General features: G+C 53.5%; 1 protein-coding gene and 1 long non-coding RNA gene across 2 annotated transcripts in view; one reads left to right on the top strand and one right to left on the bottom strand.

Moving 5' to 3' along the window:
- Positions 1–6,714: 6,714 nt before the first annotated feature.
- On the top strand, positions 6,715–11,622 carry LOC144329535 (uncharacterized). Its single transcript, XR_013394880.1, has 3 exons — positions 6,715–6,742; positions 7,725–7,814; positions 11,340–11,622. It is a non-coding gene; the product is annotated as an uncharacterized LOC144329535 (long non-coding RNA).
- Positions 11,623–22,595: 10,973 nt separating this feature from the next.
- CXXC5 (CXXC finger protein 5) overlaps positions 22,596–22,915 on the bottom strand; it is an 85,398-nt gene continuing 85,078 nt past the window's right edge. Inside the window, exon 3 of the transcript XR_013418020.1 lies at positions 22,596–22,639. The gene's annotated coding sequence lies outside the window, so the exon portion shown is untranslated. The remainder of the gene's footprint in view (positions 22,640–22,915) is intronic.

Raw genomic sequence — 22,915 nt, 5'->3', positions numbered from 1 at the left:
GCATGTGATGCTTTATGGGGGGTAGGGGGGCAGAGGGGGTGGTCAAAGACTAGCCAGGGCTGCAGCAGGAGGGGGCAGCCCACACGGGCAGGGGAGCTGCCATGTTATAAATCACCCTCGACTCAATTAGAGCCTGTGAAAGGTTGTGCACACCCAGCAGAAAGCTCCGCTCTTGGCGGGCAGCCAGCTCTCTGAGGGGGGTGGGGGCGAGAGCTTGTGTGTGCCTACGTGTGTGTATGTGTGTGCCTGTGTCTTACTGTGCAGATGTGCTTGTGTGCCCTTGTGTTTCTGTGCCTGTGTGTACCTGTCTGTGCCTGACCCATGTGTGCCTGTGGTGGGGGGAGAGTATATATGCCTGTGGACTCTTGCATATACAATATGCCCCAACGTCCTTGTGTTTGTCACCAGGTGCATCTGTATGCACCTGTTCATGCCTATTTGTGCTGTGTGTGCACTTGTGTGTGTGTTGGATGGGTGGCTGTCCTCGTGTCCATGTGCACTCAAGTGTGAGTGTGTGTGTGATTGTGTCTCTCCATCACTTTGCCTCTGTATGCCTCCTTGCCTGTGTGCACCCAGGTGAGAGTGCATGCTGGTGATGAGTTGAGCTGGGCTGGATGTGTGGGTGGGAATGGAAGGGTGTTCTTATGGTAGGGGAGAGTTACGTGTATTTAGGGAGAGGCAGAAACAGAAAAAGAGACATGGATCGATGGAATTATGGGCAGGCAGAGAGAGAGTGAGAGCCAGAGGAACTTAGTAGAGAGAGACGTGACCGGTAAGGGAACTAAGCTTTGAGGAGCATGAGGGGCTTGGCAGTGTGGAAGACCTGCCAAGGCCAACCACCTCCACCACTGAGTCAAGAGGCTGGACTGGCTGGGTGCGGTGGCTCACACATGTAATCTCAGCAATTTTGGAGGCTAAGGTGAGAAGATTACCCGAGGTCAGGAGTTCCAGACCTGCCTGGGCAACATAGGGAGACCCAGTCTCTACAAAAAAATGTAAACATTAGCCAGGCATGGTGACATGTGCCTGTAGTCCCAGCTACTTGGGAGGCTGATGTGGGAGGATTGCTGAGCCTAGGAGGCTAAGGCTGCAGTGAGCAGAGATCACGCCACAGCACTCCAGCCTGGGTGACAGAACGAGACCCTGTCTCAAAAAAAAAAAAAAGCTGGACCCTAGCCATGCCATGGAAACACTGTCCTAGCGTGGCCAAGGAGCAACCTTAGAGGTCATCTCTCCTTCCCTGATGATGGGCAGTGATAAGCATCGACATCTCGATTATCTCACAGAACGCTCACAGGCACACTGTGAACCATGCACTATTATAATGTCCACTTCGTAGATACCAAAACTGAGGCTCATTGACTTGCTCTCAACAAGTAAAGTAGAGCCAGGGTCTGAACCTGGGTTTGTCTAATTGCAAAGGTCTTGCCACATTCTTTACTGTTTCCCCAAGTTTCCCAGTGGGTCACACTTGAAGGGGGTGGGAGGAGAGTCCGTGTGAGTATGTGTAGGTGGGTGGGTATGCCTCCCCATCTGCCTGGGCACTCTTTGAACCCCAGGCTGCTGTGCCCCTAGGGCACAGAAATGTGCCAAAGAAATATCTAAGTAGGGAACCAAGAGTAGCTGCCAGAAGGGAGCTTGGGGTGGGGAGAGGAGTCTGTGAACCATCCCAAGGATACTGGCCACCTCCGTCCCCCTCCCAGGTAGGAGGTGCTGTCCTGAGTCCCAGAAAACTGTGGAATAGGAGCTGAGATTTTCCCAGAGCTAAGCTGGGCTCTGCCTCATCTTCATTCATACCCAGAGCTGAACCACCTGGATGTATCTCTAGACCAGCATCATGTCTCACCTATCCCTCCTCTACCCAAGCCACAGTGACATCCAGACCCTGTCATGCCCCCAGGAACACTTGGGGCCCTGAATCAGGATCCCCACGGGAGAGGCCTGCATAGGCACCATTAGCCAGGAGCCAATTTGGAGCCCTGGACTTAGTTTCCCCCATCTATAATGGCATTTTTTGAGGAGGACTAGGAGGGCTCTAAATCACTCAGTCCTGGGCCTCCTTGCTCCCTGGAGAAACCCACCCCAGAAATCACCCCAGGTCTCAGATCCAGCAAGGTTGGATAGGGTGAGGAACGCAAACCCAGAATGGGCTTTGGTCTCCCTCTTGCCCCAGACACCCAGGCCCCACAAAGGTTCCTCTTCCCCAGGCTCTTGGGAGACTCTTTCCCTGAACCACCATCCCGTCAGTGGCCTCGTTCTGCTCTCATTTACTGACCAGGTGCCAGGGGTGGGAGGGGCATGGGCCTTCCCTAGGGCAACCTCCAGGAGGAAACCTAGCTTTGTGCTGAACCTTCACCCTGCCTTTTCTGCAGGCCCCACATCTGGAACCATTTCAGGAAGAAGCATAGGGCTGAGCTGCCCCTCCTTTGAAGATGTGGCTATGGGGAAGGGTCATGCCCTTTGGGAGGTTGGGGGTCACAATGCATGGATGGCACCCCTCTTGAGGCTAGGAAAAGCGAGGAGAGGGAGCAACAGGAATGGGCAGTGCTGGTGGAGGCTGGGCAGGTTGGAGTTGAGGTATTCATATTTTGGGTTTTTTTGTTTTTTTGTTTTTTTGTTTTTGAGACGGAGTCTTGCTCTGTCACCCAGGCTGGAGTGCAGTGGTGCCATCTCAGCTCACTGCAAGCTCCACCTCCCAGGTTCATGCCATTCTCCTGCCTCAGCCTCCCGAGTAGCTGCGACTACAGCCGCCCACCACCACACCTGGCTAATTTTTTTGTATTTTTAGTAGAGACGGGGTTTCACCATGTTAGCCAGGATGGTCTCGATCTCCTGACCTCATATCCACCCTCCTCGGCCTCCCAAAGTGCTGGGATTACAGGCGTGAGCCACCATGTCCGGCCTGGTTTTTTGTTTGTTTGTTTGTTTGTTTTAAGACAGTCTCACTCTGTTGCCTGGGCTGGAGTATAGTGGCATAATCACAGCTCACTGCAACCTCAACCTCCTGGGCTCAAATCATCCTTCCTCTTCAGCCTCCCAAATTGCTGGAACTATAGGCTCACACCACCACACCCAGCTAATTTTTGGTGTTTTTCGTCTGTTTGTTTTGTAGAGATCGTGTTCTGTCATGTTGCCCAAGCTGGTCTCAAACTCCTAGGCTTAAGCAATCTGCCCACCTTGGCCTCCCAAAGTGTTGGGATTACAGGCATGAGCCACTGTGCCCAGCCAGTTGAGGTAATTGTGTTCTTAATGCTCAGCACTGGAAGAGGAGCAGCTCCTCCAATATGTGGGATCAGGTGACAAGTGCAGAAAGGATGCCGTAGATGACCAGCATCTTCATCCCGGAGGAAAGGAATCCAAGCTTCATTCTTGGTAAGCCTCAGTTTCCCCATTACTAAAATGGAGACATTACTTTCCACACAGGATTCTGGGGAGGATCCATGGTGAAAGCGTGTTTTGGCACAGGGCCAACACATCCTAAATGCTCAGAATGGGGTAGTGGCTGCTGCTGTTGCCACCATTACTGCTTTGCTTAAAACATAGCTACTTCCACCAAAGCTGCCATCCGGCTGAGAAGATCAGGAGAACACACCCAAATCAGTCAGGGAAAATGCAATCAGACACTGGAACTCTGGGAAAGGAGGATCCTGGAGGGCTGGGCAGTCAGGAAGTTCTCAGAGGAAGTAAGGTGGGGCTGGACTTCAGAGATGGGAGAGTGAGGCCAGCCAGAGAATTGGGAAGAGGGCATGCTAGAGGGGAACCTGCTGAGCAAAGCCCTGGAACAGGAGGGTGTCCTACAAGTCGGGTGGGCCTGAGTGTGTGAGGAGCAGAGAGGCCAGCTGGAGTTGGTTGGGTGCTCCAGGGGGCCTGACTTACCCTGGGGAGAGGAAGGGGGGAGACTGGATGCTAACTGCCACCTCTAAGGAATGACTGTCTGCCCTGAGGCCCATCCTACCCCACCTGCACTGCATCCCAGCAGAAGTCCTGAGGATCTGCAGGGGGCCACTGACACCCACCCCTATGTATTCACACCCCTGACATACACCAGGGCTTCTAGAAATCAGGTGGCTGCTCCCTTCTCCCTTTATTTATTCCCTGTTTTTTCCCTTTTCAGGAGACGATAATTATTCAGATCATCGCGGTGATTTACTTGGTAATCAGAGCCGCTCGATGCGGTGGCCGCGGAGCCGAGACAGACGAGCATTGCCTAGGAGGACGGGCCGGGGGCTCAGCCCCCCTCCCTCCCACCTGCCCGGCCTTTGTTCTCTTCGAGGTCTGCACCCGCGCTGCCTGGCGGGCAGTGGAGGCGCCCACCCGCGCGGACATGGCAGCAAGCTCGGGGTCTTGGGAATGAGTGTGCACATGCGTGCGCCCGGGGGGAGGGGAGTTTGGGGTCTCATGCGTTGCTGGGTGCTGGCTTGAGAATGATGGAGTACCTGTGTGCATGTTTGGGGCTAGTAGTGGTGGTGGTTGGGAGTGTACCAATGCATGAGCATTGCGGTCAGGTGTGTAATTGGAATGTGTGCACCTGTGTGATTACCGGGGGTCTAGGGTACATCTGTCTCTGCAGGCTTGTTCAGAAGTGCAATGGGCAGGTGCCCAAATATGTGTATTTTAGGCACATAGCGGGGAGGAGAAGAGAGTTGAAGCTCCTGCGCTGAAGCTGTCTGAGGTGATCATGGAATCATGGATGTGGCAAGGGTGGGTTCTAGCTCAGTCTCTCCGACCCTGTCTGGTCGGGGAGGTGGGCTGGGGGCGGCGGAGTGTGAATCAGCTCAGATCCAAATGCGGAGTTCTCCTGGGTCAGTGCTGGGGCCCCGGGGGTCACGTGAATACAGATGTGGCTCCGTTCACAGGCTGTGTTCACACGTGTCCGCAGACCTTCGCCCCCTCCCGCCCGCGGGCTGGCGCAGTGACGGTGACCTCATTACCGCCTCCGCAAAGGCCCCTTGAAATCCCTGCGCCGTCGCATTTGGCTGCTCAAAGTGATGGGAACGGCCTGCGCTTCCTGATCAATCGCTTAAAATTCAGGGTCGGCTCGCTCGCGGGAGAGGGCTGCCTGCCAGCCCCGCGCACCGCGCTCTGCCACCTCCCCCTACACCCCCTCCTTGCTTTGGGGGGGGCAATGCTGTCGTATTGGAAAACATCCCCGCGCTGGCTGGGGGGCCCGGTGGGGCCAGCGCTGGAAGCCGTTCCACTCGAGCAGATGGCTGTGAAACTTTGGCGGCGAGATAAATTGGGTCTGACGGCGTGAGGCCGGCTCACAGATGGGCGGGATTCTCACGCCGGCCCCCACGTCCGGCCGGGCTGCGGGCAGGGCCGACACCGCTCAGAGCCCCCTTTGGGCACCCGCCTCGCCAGCACAAGCCTTTCAGGAGGCCACCCATCCGGCAACAGCCTTCCTCAGCCGAAGGCAGCCTCCACCACATTCCTTCCGGCCCCAGATCTCCCCAGAGACGAGCCCAGAGGGAGGGACAGCCCCCAGCCCCCGCCCGGTCACCTCCGCCAAGCTGGCAGCTGGGCTTTCCCCCTCCTCTGCCATCCGCAGAGGCCTGAAGCGTGAAGGTTAACAGCTGGGGGGGAGGCTGCGTCTCCCTCTCTCACCCCCGCTCTGCTGCAGCCCCGCCCACCTGCCAGCCCAGGGGATGTGGTAAACAGGGCTGTGAGGTGTGTGTGTGTGCGGGGGGTTGGGGGGTGACTGAAGAGGGGGAGAGAAGAGAGAGTCAGTCAGACAAAGGGAGGAACGAAAATGAGCAAGAGGCGAGCGGAGACCTGAGCAGAGACTGAGGGACAGAGACAGCTAGAGGCAGAGACAAGCAGAGAAAGAAATGGAGATGGAGATGTGGAGATAGACACGGAGACACCCAGAGAGAGAAGGGAGGGAGGAGCAACCTCAGAGCCAGAGAGAAGACACACAATGAAAGTGGGAGGAGGGCGAAGGACCAGGCGAGGGGACACGATACTGGCAGAAATGCAGAGCTGCGGACGACCGTGGAGGGTGGGGACGAGCCGAGGTTGGGAGCAGGGTGCGACCCTGGGCTACCCTCACCCCCGCACCCCCGCCACCAGAGCTGGGAGCCAGAGCGAGGGAGCGTCGCTGCCCCTGGGTGCGCCCTCCATCGCTACGCCACTTGCCCGCCTCGGTTTCCCCGGGAGCGCTAGATGAAGGAAATGGCGGGGTGGGGGAGCTGTGGGGGTCGGTGGGTGCTGCGCGGCCATCACACGGCAGCAAAGCCAGCCTGTCTCGCAGCCTCCCTCGCGCATCAGTCCAGCGGGCAGATATCGATCCGGCCCAGCCAAGCTCTATACTCGCGGCCTGCAGCCCGTTCCCTGGCGGTCCTACAAAGAAAGGGTGGCTTACTTATCGGGCCTCCCCGCGGGGGATTCTGCACCAGAATAACGCCCGCGGGACCAGGGTCAGGGCGGCGAACTCGCCCCCGCCTGTCCCAGCGCGGTCCCATTCGGCAGGCCCAGGTACCCTGCGGCTGGGAGAAGGCTCGGGTGACCCCCAGCCCCGCCTCCTGCAGGGCGCGCAAGGCCAGAGGAAAAAATCTTCGCTGAGTTGATGAAGTTGAAGTTTCGTTCAGGGCGTGAAGGAGACAGCCAATCAGATGGCCGTTATTTACATAGGCTCTCTGATTGGCTCTCACGTTGCCTCTTTAGAATGTTACTTTGAGACCTTCACAGAACGTAAAGTCCCCCGCTGGGGGTGGCGGAAGGCTCAGAACCTCCAGGGTTTCATGTAGGGCTCCCCAGGCCAAGCTTTGAGGGAAGATGGGGAGCTTAGATATAGTTTTGTCCAGCTCTCACGATACAAATGACCAACTTGAGTCTGGAGGGACAGAGAGGTGGAGCTTGGCCTGGATCCAGGAGATGAGTTCGGCCTAGCGCTCTGCAGTGGGCCCACCACCCCTGACACCTAGATGTGTGGTCACCTTGGCCATGGGGAGGAGGGGCGTGGTCCTGGCAGCCCCCCTCATCCAATAGCGAGAGAGGGGCTGATTCAATGGTTTGAGGGAGCAGGAGCAGGGAAACCTGGCGGTGCCAGTCTTGTATGTGACCGGACAGTGTGGGTGGTATCGCCATAATGGTCTTGTTTGTGACGGGGCAGTGTGGGTGGTATCACAATGTTGGAAACCCCGCAAATAATGCAGCCCCAGAGGCAGGCCAGGCTGACCCTGAGGTCATGTCTCACTTGACAGCCTACGCAGGCACACGTGAACACAGGAGAGCCCAGCGACAGGACGGAGCCTCGGGGCCTCGAGGAGTGGGTTTGCTCTGCAGGGAGTGGCACTGGGCAACCTGAAGCAGCTTCGCACTGCCCCGCATCCGCACTCCCGGGTCCAGCAGACACTGAGTCACTCTTGGGGATGGGGGCGAAGCCAAGACATTGGCAGCTAGGAGCAGAGAAGTTCTCTCAGAAGGCCTCCACCCTGCCTTCCCCACTGAGTCGGCCCCGCCCACCCATGCTGGGAAAAGGGCCCCCTGGGGTTGCCATTCGAAAATCCTGCCTGGCTTCCTGGCCCACACTTCTCCCCAGGGGACTCAGCATAGATGACTCAGGACTTGGAGTGGGGCTGTTAAGGGGCAAATGTGGTGGTAGGGGGGCCTGAGTGTGTGGCTGAGGCTGGAAAGTCCCTCCACCATCTGCCTGTAGCAAATTGAGGGGCAGGTAGGAGAATTCACTCTAGTGGGGTTCTAACCCTGCCCCAATTCTTTCACAGTGACACAGTCTGGAGATCCAGCTCTGTCACTCAACTCTACATAGCCTTCACCCAGAGCCTGACAGTGTATATGAAGGACAGGCTGCACCTGTGAGTCCTTGCGTGCCAGCAGCTGGCCTTGTGACATGCCCCTGTGGGACCCTGGGTTGCAGTATCAAGTGCTAGGGCAAACACACATTGTTTGCAGAAGACCCAAGGACCCCACAGCCAGTGCAGGACATCTAAGAGACTCCACCACCTGCCAATCCCCAGAACTTACCCTGCTAATGAACCAAACTTGCTGTGTGACTTGGAGTGCGGCTCGCACATCTCTGGGCCTCAAACTTCTCTGTAAAACCATGCCCTCTTGAATGTACCATTCCCAGTGGTGGCAGCTGCAGAGAAATCATAATAGCAGGGGCAGGGTCCAAGAAGGGCCTGAGAAGCTGGTTCAGCCTGTGGTCTGGGAGCCAAGTGGGGCAGAGACAAGATTGCCAAGTCCCACGGTTCTCACCAATTCTCATAATCTCATCTCTCCTCTTGTTTTCCTGCCTGCCTCATAAATAGCATGAGGCTGGGCTGGGTCTGGGGCAGGAACGGGGAGCTGCATGTGTGCATTTGTGTGTGTGTGTGTGTACACACACATGGGGAGGGTGTGAGAGCCTTCCCCCCACCCCCGCCGCTGCCGCCATCGTGCTCTGAGAAGCTGAGATAATCCCTCGCCATCTGTCTTGTGTTGCTAACCCACTCAGCCGGACAGCTGCCCGGGCCACAGCTCTATAGGCAAGCAGGCAGGGGAATGAGGGGTATGGGGGGAGCTAGCCAACTCTGAGGACCAGGCAGCAGGGACACTCAGTCCTCCCATACCAGAATACCCCTGCTCTAGAAAGGGAAAGTAAAGTCAGAGAGGGGACAGGCAGGACTTCCCCCACTCCGGCTTCTGAACCTGGGAAGGAGTGGAGGAGTGAAGACACTCCCTGGTGTGGGGGTTGGAGGCCAAGCTTCCCGGAATGCAGGAAGGTGAACAGGATCACTGTCTAGCTTATGTTCTCATGAGCCCACACAGATCACTGTGATGGGAGGGGTACAATAGGACAAGTCAGGCCCTCTGGACCCAGGGAAAGGAAGAAGGGGTCATCTCATCCTTCCCCAGCCTCCAGACAGGCCAGTGTCCCAGGCCTCCCCAGTGGTCAACTTCCCAGAGCCAGGAGGAGAAGGCAGGCTTCTAGGATTTTGGGCGGGTAATGCTTAGTGTACAGGCCCATTGTTCTGATGAGGAAACTGAGGCTCAGAGAGCGAAATGACTTGCCCCAGCTCACCCCATGAGTGGAGGAGCTGGGACTTGGACCAGACATCAGGCTCCAGCAGCCCTAGCTCTGTAGCCAGTTCTATCTGCCTGCTCCCCATCATCAAGTCCCTCACCCTGCCTCACCTTCCCAACCTGTGGCTCTCCGGTCCTGGGGCTCTGATGTTCTGTCAGCTGAAGCCCAGCGACCAGACTCTCAGCAGTATGGTCCCAATGCAGTCCAGGGGATTTCAGCCATGACAAGCAGAGCCTGAGGAAGGATGAAACTGTGCACTCAGTGTGGGCTCCCACCCGCCACCCCCTCCCTGTCAATCATCTTTCACCTCTCCCACACAATTAGCATGCTTCCACACACATACACTCTCAAATACAGATCGTACACACTCATGTGATCACACAGGTCCTCACTCACAAAAAGACAGATAAACAGTCACACTTACAGGGCTTGAAAACATACAATCTTACAGATACAAAGGCAAACTCAGACAGCCTCTCACCTCCTCACACCAACACACAGCCCCCAACACTCACACCAAACACACATTCCACCCCCACAACCTCCACACACTGTAGGCTCCCAGTTCCTAAATCTCACCAGCTCCCAACCTCCCAGGTACTCCATCTTACCCCACATGAAGCAGTAACCCTCCAGGGCCAGTACATTGGTAGGAGGGGGGACCAGAGAGAGGTCTGCTCTGTCCTTCCTGCCTATGGGTGAGGGCCCTCCACTAAGGTGCTGGTGAGCCCCCGTACCCTCCCCATCCCCCAAGACTTTGGAGAACTTCCACCTGGCCACAGATCCAAGAGAACAGTCCTCACCTCTTGCCCACAGGGGCTCACAGCTCTCCTAGGCCCAGGAGGAGGACAGGGACTGGGGGAGGCAACTGCCTCTCTTCTGAGGGTCTCAGCTTGCTGGGAAATGGCACATACCCAAATAATCTGACAGTGTTCTGAGCCCCCACAGGACCACAGACTCCAAGTCCTGTTCATGATCCAACCACTACATACCCTTCTTTCTAAACTGCTGCTTCTCTGCCTTTTCCCCACTCCAACCAGCCCTTAAGGGACCCTGGAAGCAAAGGTGAACTGACACCCTCCCACTCCAGGCTGGAATTTTGCTCTCAGATCACTGTGTTCTCTTGAGCCACAGGGAGCTCCTCCCTGAGCCCGGCTCTTCTGCAGCTAAGGAAAGCCCAGGCTCCAGATACACTCACACACTCATTCACACACAATGTGGCACACTCACACCTGCCCTCACACAGATGCTCACCTGCATACATCCTCACGCACCCTCACAGCCACCCTCACACACACACTCACACTGTCACACCCTCCTGCTCTCACACGCTCACTGTCACATGCTCAGCCACACCTCACCCTATCACACTCATGGCCCTACCTGAGCAGGCCGAAGCTCAGGGGCCCTGAGGTCCATAGATCACTGGCAGAGGCTCAGAGGCTGGTGTTGACAGCCCGGTTGTGCAGGGAGAGGGGAAGGGCTGCCACTGAGGCCTGGAGGGTCTTGAATAATTCAGAGTGGTGGTGGCAGTGGTGACCGCAGCCTGTCAGCTGCAAGGAAAGGCTGGTGGCTAGATTGTTCCGGGAAGCTCGCTCCCAGTGGTTTGAGGAGAGTCAGCCCAGTTTGAGGGCTCACCAAACACACAGAGCACTTTTTCCACATGCTTTCAATGAACATCCTCACATGGGCCTGCACAGCAGGCATCATGGCCCCGTTTTCCAGGTGAAGAAACTGAGGCTTTCATGAGGGAGAACTCACAGCTATAAAGCAGGGGCCTCCAGACTCCCACCCACACTCCTCTCCCCCATACCCACATATACCCTAGAGGGAGCTTCCTCTGGTCATCGTGCCCAGATTACAATGAGAGATGCCAGCCATCTGAGGACACTCTGGAATGTGATGCTGTGGCCTGAATCCACGAAGCACCTGGCTCAGGGCCTGCACATAGTAGGCGCTCAGTTGCTGCCTGCCAAATGAGGGCATTGGGCAGAGGCAGCACAGAGTAGCCCGGGGCCATACTCCGCCTCTTACCCAAGTTGCTAAACCTCTCTGAGCCTCAGTTTCCTCATCTATAAGATGGGCACTAAGTGTATTGGCCTCATGGGATGTTGGTGAGGACTAACCGGGAAAACACACCTAAGCCAGTTAACCTGGGTCTGGTCTGAAAGAAGGGCTCCACATTGCACCTAAATTGTGATACGGATATCCTTGCCACAAAGAGAGACAGCCACAAAATGGTGGTCTGCACATACACGTACTCTCTGCCTGGGGTATACTCTTTACTGTCCTTTGCTGTTGTCTCCTTTTCAAGGATGAGTGCTTCTGCCACTTTCTCCAGGATGACAGCCATGAACTCCTGCCATATCCAACACCCCCTTGCTGCTCCCCACTGCCTTCCTTGGCACCCAGGTGGCTGATCTCCTATGGGTCTTGCTGGCTTCTCTACCTTGTATGCTGAGGGTGAGCCCAGTCTGTCCCAGCTCAGGGTCTGCACATAGCAGGTGCTCGCACGTTGCCTGCTAAACTGACAGCCCACGTCAGCACAAAGCAACCAGCATTTTAGGTGCATCCACAGTTAAACCACTGAGGTCATGGGTCTGTTCTCTGCAAAAACAAAAATACCCCACTAGTCATGTCTGATGAGAACCATAGCAAAAGATCAGAATGTGGTGGCTTCACCCAGAAGCAAAGCATCAGGCTCCAAGCCATGTCCCTGACCTGAAGGGGCACCTGCCCAGACCCAGGGGTGCCAACTCCTAGAGGCAGCTGGCATGTGACTACTGTGCCCAGTAGAGAAAGGCAGAGACACTCAGTCCCCAGAGCCCAGAGCCCCGAGAAAATTATGGAACATCCTCCATATTTGATTCAAAATAAATACCACAGTAAACCATAGACCCAAAACTTACACGTCGGCTGAAATTAAAATAGCTTCTTGCTACGTTTTCTGGTTTCAATATTCTGGATAAGCTCATGGAAGCTGAATCAGGCAATTTGTCTGTCTCTTGCTTTGTTTCTGCTGTTGCCCCTGCTTTGCAGGGATCTCAGCACACGCTTGGTCTCCCCTCTGAAGCAGACCCCAGCTGGGTCTGGGGGGGGTCTCCTGGTCCTGCACTCCCAGGGCTGATCCCCCCAGGAAGTATTCATGCCTATGCACATCCCCCCCATGGGTTCTTTTGGCTCCTCAGTAGGGGAGCAGGACCAGGGCCCAGCCTTGGCCAAGAGTTGCCCCCAGCAGACCTCTCTCTGCCACTGCTCCCCACAAGGTTTCCAGCACCCCCAGCCCCTCCCTCTTCTGGGGAACCTTGCGGCTGGGCCCGTGCCTGCGGCGAGTCTCACCCCAGTATTATTTTAGTCGCAGACAGACACGAGGCAGATGGTGACAACATCCCTTCCCCGCTCCCCACTGACGAGCCGTTGCCGCCCTGAAGCCTCAGGGTTCTTCTCCCTCAGGAATATTTCAGTCCCGACTCCGTGGCTAAATGCGGCTGCTCGTGTGAGACAAGCGCACATCTGCGCCTCCTCCTCCCTACCCCCTACCCATTTCCTGAGGCTGAGCAGAGAGCCCTGGGGAGGCCCTGCCCACTTGCAGCTCTGCCCCATCCTCCTAGCTGCCCTACTGTGTGCCAGGCATCATGCCATGAGCATGGTACCACTGGGAGAGGGCAGTTACTGTGCCCACTTTACAGATGAGGAAGTTAAGGCTCAGAGTGAAGCAGGGACCATTCCAGATCACACAGCAGGAGAGGAGGCATTCCCTTGGGTCCCAGTGCACCCTGGAGACAGACACAGGCTCCTTCTGCTCCTTCCCCACCCCTCAATCCTCTACCTTACCACCCCTATGCCTATTCCAGGCAACTTGTCTTCCTAGGAACTATTTCATTGTGCCCACTCTCCTGCATCAACTTGTAGCCCAGGGCACGGGGCTAGCCAGCTAGCTGGTCCTGGCTCAGTGGGCATTCGGCTGTAATTGTGACTACCGAAGGCAGGATGGACAAATGCAGGAGGAGGCCGCTTGCATGAGACAGGCCTGGTTTCAAATCCCAGCTTTGTTATGACTTTGGGCAAATCACTTCACCTCCCAGGACCTGTTTCTTCATCTGTAAATGCACAGCAGCAGTATCGCCTATCTTTACCCCTAATTCAATGAGTGACTGCTATATTCCCAGCACCTAAAGCAGGGCCTGGAACACAGTGTGTGCTCAATGCGTATCTGTTAAATGAATGACACAGGTAATGAGATGAGCATCAGCCCTGGCTCTGTGGAGCTGGTCCTCCCTGCAGCCCCACCCTCAACAAGGCCTGGGGCCAGCTCTGCCTCAGTGGCCCACTAGGAGCTGAAGTTGGTCACAAGAGCCAAACAGAGCCTTGTCTCTAGGCCCCTCCCCAAGCCCCACAATGCAAAGTGCTTGGAGCTTTAGGGGGCGGGCCATGGGCGCGGGGGGGGGGCCCATAATAGGCCTGGGTGCCAGCCAAGTGTGGGAGTTGGGCTGAGGTTGTTTTGGTTCCCTCATGCCCCCTTCTCCAGCCACCCACCCTGACTGGCCAGGGGCGGTGAAGCTGGACAAGGGCTCTTTGAGGGCTTGGGACGCTTTCTGGGCAGGTGAGGACATGTCTATTCCCAGTCAGGCTTCCTGGCTGTGGGCTCCCTATCCCAGCACAGTCCAACCCCCAACCCCCTGCCACACCTCAGCTGGCCTTCTGGGGCTGGGCCAAGATACACACTGACAAACCAGCACACAAAAACACCACCCACCACAGTGACACTCACACCCTGTAAAGATATACAAAGCATATACACACAAACATACACCACCCAACTAACTAAAGGCACAGAAACAAACAGCGACTCTGTGCATGGCAAGGTACACAAGCTCTCAATGTCTGTGACACAGAGCAGCCATGTGCAGCCAGTGCAGGGTGTATCCACACCGTCACACAGCATGGCTGTGAACACATGTGTGGCACAACCCAGCCCAGGTACATAGCTCAGGAGCACAGATGTGCGCAGCAGGAGGTGTGAGGCCAGTCTTGCACCGAAGCAGAGGTCTGTCTCCCCATACCAGACCAGCAGCTCAGGGACAGGTTGGGGTAGGGACACAGGGCCATTGGAAGAGGAAGAGGAAGAGGAAGAGGGCAGGCCGGGCCCAGGGTGGGGGGTGTGTCGGGGTCAGCTCTGCAACCCCCACTTTTACAGGACTCAGGCTGAGGCATCAGTGCCTGCAACAAGCAGGTTTTTTTGTGGTAAAAAAGTCAGAACTCTCACCCCTAATCACATTGACGTGTCACTACCAGTGTCTCCTCTCAGCAGCCACCTCTGCCCAGGTCACTCTCACACTCATGCATGGCATAAGAAACTGGATGAGGCTACTCACTGTCACCATAAAAGCCAATACAAAGGCAAAGAGAGGTTGAGTGTCAGTGCAGGTGTGGAGACACTTGTCAGCAGGGAATTCTGGGCATCAGACCACCCTCTGCCAATCATGATCAGTCAGGAAGGGTAAGTTCATCCCAGCGGCCACACATCAACCCAGCCCTGAGAACACAGCCCTGAGGCCAGCCAGCATGGGAAGGCCTCCTCATGAAGGACAAAGGCCCTCCTCTCTGACTTTCCCTGTCCCTGGCACATCTCATCCATTGCTTCCCATCTCTGGCCACTGCTCTGTGGTGCCCACTGCCTTGGCACTGGCATTTGAGGGTCCTAGTTATCTGACCCCATCTAGAGCTCTTTTCTCCAGGCCTTCACCAATGCTGTTTCTTCCACCAAGGGTGCATTCCCAGCCCCCACTTTTGGTGGCCTCTCCATCCATCAAAATCAATGCCATCCCCCCAAGAAACCTCCCCAGTCACTGCCAGGAAAAAAATTCTCACTTCAGTGCTGGAATGAGAGATGAGGACCCATGTGGGGCTCTGCTGGACCCCAGTTTCCTAATCAGCAAAATACGAAAGACACGGCCCATCACCCCTGAGAGCCGAAGAGACAGAACAACAAGTACAGTGATTCCCAAAGTAGGGTTCACAGACCCCTGGGAGTCTCCCAGACCTTTTCAGGGGTAGGTGAGGTCAAAATTATTTTACTAATAGTACTAAGACATTATTTGACTTCTTTATTATGTCTAAGCCACACTGGGTAAAACTGTTGGTGGCTTAGCACAAATCAAACTGTACTAGGAGTCATATTCGGCACATGTACACAGAATTCACATAAAACACTTCTATACCATACCAGAGTTCATCGAACGTGGTGACTCATGCCTGTAATCCCAGCACTTTGGGAGGCCGAAGTGGGCAGATCATAAGTCAGGAGTTCGAGACCAGCCTGGCCAACATAGTGAAACCCTGTCTCTAATAAAAATACAAAAATTAGCTGGGTGTGGTGGCATGCACCTGTAGTCCCAGCTACTTGGGAGGCTGAGGCAGGAGAATCGCTTGAACCCAGGAGGCAGAGGTTGTGGTGAGCCGAGATCCCGCTGCTGCATTCCAGACTGGGCAACAGAGCAGGACTCCGTCTCAAAAAAAAAAAAAAAATATATATATATATATATACACACACACACACACACACCAAAGTATGTTGGTTGCCTCAAGAAAAGCACTTACGCTATTGTTTGAGTTGCGAGCTGAACTAGCTGATTTTTTTATGGCACGTCATTTTTACTTGACAGAAAGACTGACAGGCAGTCTTAGATATTTGGCAGTTATTCTCTCACAAATAATGAAGTCAGTCAGTCACTTCAAGGAAAACAACACACACTATTTGTTGCCAATGATAACAGTCTTTTTTTTGTTTTGTTGTTGTTCTTTTTGGGGACAGGTCTCATTATGTTACCCAGGCTGGATGCAAACTCCTGGGCTCAAAGGATCTTCTCGCCTCAGCTTCCTGAATAGCTGGGTCTACAGGTACACACCGCTATGCCCAGCTAAAATTCTATTTTTATTTTGCATATTCTGCTTATGTATAAAATTGTAGTTTTTAAGCGAAATTTAAATTTTGAAAGACAGGTATACAACACTATAACACCATAAGCTTCACAGTTTCCTGGTACCTTTCTGAAGAAATTTTGTCAATCACATCCACGGATGTGATTTTTTAATATGGCATAATGAAATGTGTTAATACTTGAGAGATCTTCATAACTCAGTGAACTAATATTTTTTATTTAAAAAATTATTTTGTTTGTTGTTCATGTTTTAGAGACAGAGTCTTGCTATGTTGTCCAGACTAGCTTCGAACTCCTAGACTCAAGCAATCCTCCTGCCTCAGCCTTCCAAGTAGCTGGGACTCCGGCATTTTCTTTTTTTTCCCCTGAGACGGAGTTTCACACTGTCGCCTGGGCTGGAGTGCAGTGGTGAGATCTGGGCTCACTGCAACCGCCACCTCCCAGATTCAAGCGATTCTCCTGTCTCAGCCTCCCGAGTACCTGGGATTACAGGCACCTGCCACCAATCCCAGCTAGTTTGGGTGTGTGTGTGTGTGTGTGTGTGTATTTTTAGTAGAGGTAGGGTTTCACTATGTTGGCCAGGCTGGTCTTGAACTCCTGACCTCATGATCTGCCCGCCTCGGCCACCCAAAGTGTTGGGATTACAGGCGTGAGCCACCGCGCCCAGCCTTCAGAAAAATTTTCTTTTCTTTTTTTTTTTTTGACCAAGTTTCACTCTTGTTGCCCAGGCTGGAGTGAAATGGCATGATCTTGGCTCACTTCAACCTCCACCTCCCGGGTTCAAGCGATTCACCTGCCTCAGCCTCCTGAGTAGCTGAGATTACAGGCATGTGCCACCACGCCCGGCTAATTTTTTTGTATTTTTAGTGGAGATGGGGTTTCTCCATGTTCGTCAGGCTAGTCTTGAACTCCTGACCTTAGGTGATCCGCCCGCCTTGGCCTCCCAAAGTGCTGGGATTACAGGCGTAAGCCACCGCACCCAGCCCAGAAAAATTTTCTAAATGATATGCATGCTGTTATAAAATCATGTGTGGATAAAAGATCCACTCAAAATGTGAGTTAGACAAGTGGACTTTAATAGTGATAGAATATGAAAAGCTCACTGATATGGTTTCAGGCCCCAAATGATATTAACCTTTAGGAAACTGCCACTTGTCGAGTTTTGGTGTAGTATCAAATTATCTGAAAAGGTTAATAAAGCACTACTCACTCTTTCTTTCTTTCTTTTTTTTTTTTTTTTTTTTTTGTTGAGACAGAGTCTCGCTTTGTGCCCAGACTGGAGTGCAGTGGCCGGATCTCAGCTCACTGCAAGCTCCGCCTCCCGGGTTCACGCCATTCTCCTGCTTCAGCCTCCCTAGTAGCTGGGACTACAGACGCCCGCCACCTCGCCCGGCTAGGTTTTTTTGTATTTTTTAGTAGAGACGGGGTTTCACCGTGTTAGCCAGGATGGTCTCGATCTCCTGACCTTGTGATCCGCCCGTCTCGGCCTCCCAAAGTGCTGGGATTACAGGCTTGAGCCACCGCGCCCGGCCCCACTCTTTCAACTATAAATCTGTGTGAGGCCAGGTTTTCCTCATATACTTTAACCACAACAAAAACAAAACTATGTGCCTATCTATAATCACCACCAATTCAAAGTAAAAGCAGATATGAGAATCCAGCCCAGTCCCATGAGGCCTGTTTGCTCTATTAAACCAAATTTTTTTTTTTTTTTTTTTTTTTTTTGAGACGGAGTCTCGCTCTGTCGCCCGGGCTGGACTGTGTAGCTGGGACTATTGGCGCCCGCCACCTCACCCAGCTAGTTTTTTGTATTTTTTAGTGGAGACGGGGTTTCACCGTGTTAGCCAGGATGGTCTTGATCTCCTGACCTCGTGATCTGCCCGTCTCGGCCTCCCAAAGTGCTGGGATTACAGGCTTGAGCCACCACGCCCGGCCTATCAAACCAAATATTAACGAGATTTGCAAAAATGTAAAAACAGTGCCACTCTTCTTGCTCATTTTGTTTTGTTCTAGAAAACAAGGTTATTTTTCTTTCTTTCTTTCTTTTTTTTCTTAGTTGAGAAGGAGTCTCGCTCTGTCACCCAGGCTGGAATGCAGTGGTGCGATCTCGGCTCACTGCAACCTCTGCCTCCAAGGTTCAAGAGATTCTTGTGCCTCAGTCTCCTGAGTAGCTGGGACTACAGGTGTGTGCCACCACACCCGGCTAATTTTTGTATTTTTAGTGTAGACGGGGTTTCACCATGTTGGCCAGGCTGGTCTCGAACTCCTGACCTCAAGTGATCTGCCCGCCTCAGCCTCCCAAAGTGCTAGGATTACAGGCATGAGCCACTGAGCCAGTCAAGGTTGCTATTTTTCATAAAAATATATTATCTATGATAACTGGTAATGGTATTATTACTGTTATTTTAAAATGAATTATTATTGACCAGGCATAGGGCTCACATCTGTAATCTCAGCACTTTGGGAGGCCAAGGCAGGAGGATCACTTGAGGTCATGAGTTTGAGACCACCCTGGCCAACATGGTGAAACCTCGTCTCTACTAATACAAAAATTAGCCAGGCACGGTGGTGCATGCCTGTAATCCCAGGAGACCAAGGCATGAGAATCGCTTGAACCCAGGAGACGGAGGTTGCAGTGAGCCAAGATCACACCACGGCACTCAGCCTGGATGACAGAGTGAGACTCTGTCTTAAAAAAAAAAAAATTAGCAGGGCATGGTGGTGTGAACCTGTAGTCCTAGCTACTCAGGAGGCTGAGGCAGGAGAATCACTTGAACCCGGGAAGAGGAGGTTGCAGTGAGCCAAGGTTATGCCACTGCACTCCAGCCTGGGCGACAGAGCAAAACTCCATCTCAAAATAAATAAATAAATAAATAAATAAATAAATAAATAAATAAATAAAATGAATAAATACCTGTTTTTAAATTTTCCCAGTCTGAATTTCTAATATGGCAAGTCTTGATAGATACAACTCATGTAAACAAAAGTTCTTTGGGGGTCCTTAGTAATTATTAAGCATGTAAAGGAGTCCTGGGAACAAAAAGGTTGACAGCCGCTGGCCTAGTGGTTTCAGGATAGGAAAGACAGGAATAGGCCTGCAGAAAGCCTGGATCAGCAGAGGCAGGCAGGGACCAAAAGGGGCTCCCAGAGAGAGAGAGTGCCTTTGAAGTCTGGGCGGGCAGGGTGGGGGAGGAGGGCTTGGAGCAGGGCGGGGACCACATGACTTCAGGGCAAGGGGTTCTGGCAGAGGCTTCTGGGAGTCCCTGACTTCTCTCTGCGGCCCCTGTAGGGGTTGTGAGTATGTAGGGGAAGGCCCCAAACATACAACAGACCACCACATACGTAGAGCTGAAACACAGCCCCAGAGCTCCCACCCTCCCCAGAAGGCTTCCACCCTGCCCTATCCCCAACCCAACCCTCACCCTCACCCATGAAAAGGATTTGGGCCTTAAAATTATCGTCACCACAGCGGTGCAGCAGACAATACAGAGGGGACATTATGCGCTGAGACAGAGAGGCCTCGTTGTTGGCGCAGCAGAGACAGCAGTGCTCTGTTCTGAGCAGGCTGGGGGCTGCTCGTGTGCTCAAGCAAGACCCCTCACACCCAGAATCACGTCCTCACCCAAATGCACACTCATGGACTCACCCCGGGATGCCCCTCGGGTGCATGCTGTGGCACACAGGAGCCTTTGGATGTCCCTCTCCAGCTTCTGTGCAAACCCCCACTCACCACTACCCGCTGTGGGCCCACACTACCAGCCCCACACATGCCCATGGACTCCGTGGCACAGGTTCCCACCTGGGGAACCCCGTGGGGGTGCAAGGGACATGAGACAGCCACAGGGCCCTGAGGAAGCGCACCCTGCCTGCATTGCCCTGCACCGCCTGGCTGGGATCACAGGGCACTGAAACCAGCAGCCGCCTAGGCTGGGCCAGACGTGCCTGGACCCACAGAAGGACACAAAGGCGGCGTTGTTGCTTTGCCAAATACTCCCAGCTCTGAAGTGGGAGGGAGGGACCTGGGCAACTGGCGCCCCTACCCCCAGCTCCTGGGCTGGCCCCGGAGCAAGACTGGACTTTAACCTCTTAGGCCACTACTAGTGTTTGGGCCAGAGGGCAAGCAGGAAGAAACTCAGGCCTCAGGATAAAACGTGCCAGAAGAAGGCTCCCAAGTCCAGAGCTTGAACTATACTGGGGTCTTATTTCTCCTGAGTCAGGATCTCTCTCCCTCCCAACATTTGTGCAGCTTGTTCCCTCTGCCTGGGAATTCCCTCCCCTCCTCTTCTCTGGAGAAGTTTTCATTTTCCTTTAGGACGTTGTTCAGAGAGCACCTCCCCCAAGAAGCCCTCCTGATCCCTGGGCTGAGCCAGTTACTCGTCTGTGCTGCCCCACCAAACAGGGAGCTCCCGATGCTCACAGGGGGGTCCCCAGCACCACACCGCCCTGCCCAGCCTGGGGTGGGCTCACAGGGAGCTGCAGCACCATCAGAGGAAGGGGTAAGTGGGCAAAGCTGGGCCATGGACTCAGTCACATCTCAGGTTGAGGACTGAGCAACCCCAAGACCACACTGAGGCAGCAGAGGGAAGGGGGCAGTTATGAAGCCAGGTCTTAGACCGGGAGAGTCACTAGCCACCCCATCCAGGGACACGGAAGGACACAGGAGAATCCTCCGAAGAAGCCTGCTGTCGAACATGCAGGTCTTCGTCCTCCTTGCCTAGGACCTGCTTTCTCACCCATTGCCAAGTCCGACTCATCCAAGTCATAGCTGTTTTTATTTATTTATTTATTTATTTATTTATTTATTGAGACAGAGTCTCGCTCTGTCACCCAGGCTGGAGTGCAGTTGCGTGATCTCAGCTCACTACAACCTCCATCTCCCAGGTTCAAGTGATTCTCCTGCCTCAATCTTCTGAGTAGCTGAGATTACATGCATGCGCCCCCATGGCCAGCTAATTTTTGTATTTTTAGTAGAGACGGGGTTTCACCATGTTGGCCAGGCTGGTCTCGAACTCCTGACCTCAAGTGATCCACCTGCCTCGGCCTCCCAAAGTGCTGGGATTACAAGTGTGAGCCACTGTGCCTGGCTGGTAGCTGTTTTTATATTTTATTTAACACTTACAGAGCATGTACTGTGTGCCAGGCACTGTTCTAGTGGATTTACATGTACATATTAACTCACTGAATCCTCACAACAACCTTTGAAATAGTACTATTATGATGCTCATTAAAAAAAATTTTTTTAGCCGGATGTGGTGGCTCATGCCTGTAATAAATAAATAAATAAATAAATAGTAAATAAATCATTAAAAATTTTATTTTATTTTAGAGAGGGAGGTCTCCCTGTGTTGCCCAGACTAGTCTCAAACTCCCGGCCTCAAGCAATCCTCCTGTCTCGCCTTGCCAAAATGCTGAGATTAGAGGTGTGAGCCACTGTATCTGGCCTTATTATGCCCATTTTAAAGATAAGGAAAGTCAAGCACAGTGAGGTTAAATAACTCTTCCAAGGTCACAGGGCTATCATCGGAACCCGGAAAGTCATTTCTTTCAGGCAGCCTTCCCCAGCCTCTCAAACCAGATCAGGAGCCTTTGTTGTGAGCATCCCCAGTCCTAAATCCATCAGGTGTCACTGGTTTGGCTCCCTTCTCCTGATGGTGACACGCTTGAGGGTTCCCATAGGAATACATTTTTTCTGGATCCCAGGAGTACAGCCTCTAGCACAACACCTGGCTCATGGGTTATTGACCAAATAACCAAAAGCATAAGAAGGATGGCTGGACTCCCACTACTCAAGGCGGGAGGGGGTAGGGGGTGCCCAGAAAGGCCTAAGGAGCTCTCTCCCCTCCCCACATCATCTGCTCTGCCACTTGCTGCAAGGCCTCTGCTGTCCCTGGGTACCTGGGGCTGTGGGAAACTGGGGAGGGAGAAAAGGAGGGACTACTAGGCCCACAGGGACACCTGAAGGCCTAGCTGCTCCCAGGTCTCCATGTCCCTCCAGGCAAAGGGTCTCTTGAAATTCTCAGGCACCATGAACCAAAAAGAGAGGGTCATTTTCGGGTCTGCAGCCCCATTGTTCTCTTCTTAGACCCAAATTTCCAGCCAACTGGTTAGTTTTTCTAGCTTCCATCTAAGGTTTCCAAACTGCTGCTCAGACCCCAGCCAGTAGAGAGATAAGGATGGAGAGGGGCAGCTGCACCCGGTAGACTAGCCAGACTGCTGGGCCCTCACACTTCAGTGTTGTCCTCCGGACAGAGCCCCTTCCTCTAGAAGCTCTATTTCCATTGTCTGTGGCCCCAACAGGAAACACAACCAAGTTCCAGCCTCTCATTGACTGTCTCTGCACTTTTAAAGCGATCAATATCCACACCCGGAAAAATAGCCCCAGGATAGGCCCCACTGGCACTTCAGTCCAGTCTTCCCAGCCCTGAAATTGGGCTCAGTGAGTACCCTACAAAATGGGCAGAAAAAGGTTGCAAATATTTTGTATTTATTTTGTCACTTTGTCACCTAGGCTGGAGTGCATGGTTCACTGCAGCCTCAACTTCCCAGGCTCAAATGATCTGTCTCAGTCTCCGGAGTAGCTGGGACCACAGGCCTGCATCACCATGCCCAGCTAATTTTTTAAAATCTTTTTTATTTTATTTTTTTTTTATTTTTTTGGAGATGGAGTCTCTCTCTGTTGCCCAGGCTGGAGTGCAGTGGCGTGATCTCGGCTCATTAAAACCCGCCTCCGAGGTTCAAGCGATTCTCCTGCATCAGTCTCCCGAGTAGCTGGGATTACAGGCACACACCGCCTTGCCTGGCTAATTTTTTGTATTTTTAGTAGAGATGAGGTTTCACCATATTAGCCAGGATGGGTCTCAGTCTGACTTCGTGATCTGCTCCTCTTGGCCTCCCAAAGTGCTGGGATTACAGGCGACTGATTTTTTTTTTTTTAATTTTGTAGAGACAG

Source organism: Macaca mulatta, chromosome 6 (assembly GCF_049350105.2).
Source record: "Macaca mulatta isolate MMU2019108-1 chromosome 6, T2T-MMU8v2.0, whole genome shotgun sequence".
Classification (NCBI taxonomy): Eukaryota; Metazoa; Chordata; class Mammalia; order Primates; family Cercopithecidae; genus Macaca; species Macaca mulatta.
The sequence above is the reverse complement of the archived record's forward strand: the minus strand, read 5'-3'. Positions and strand labels throughout refer to the sequence as shown.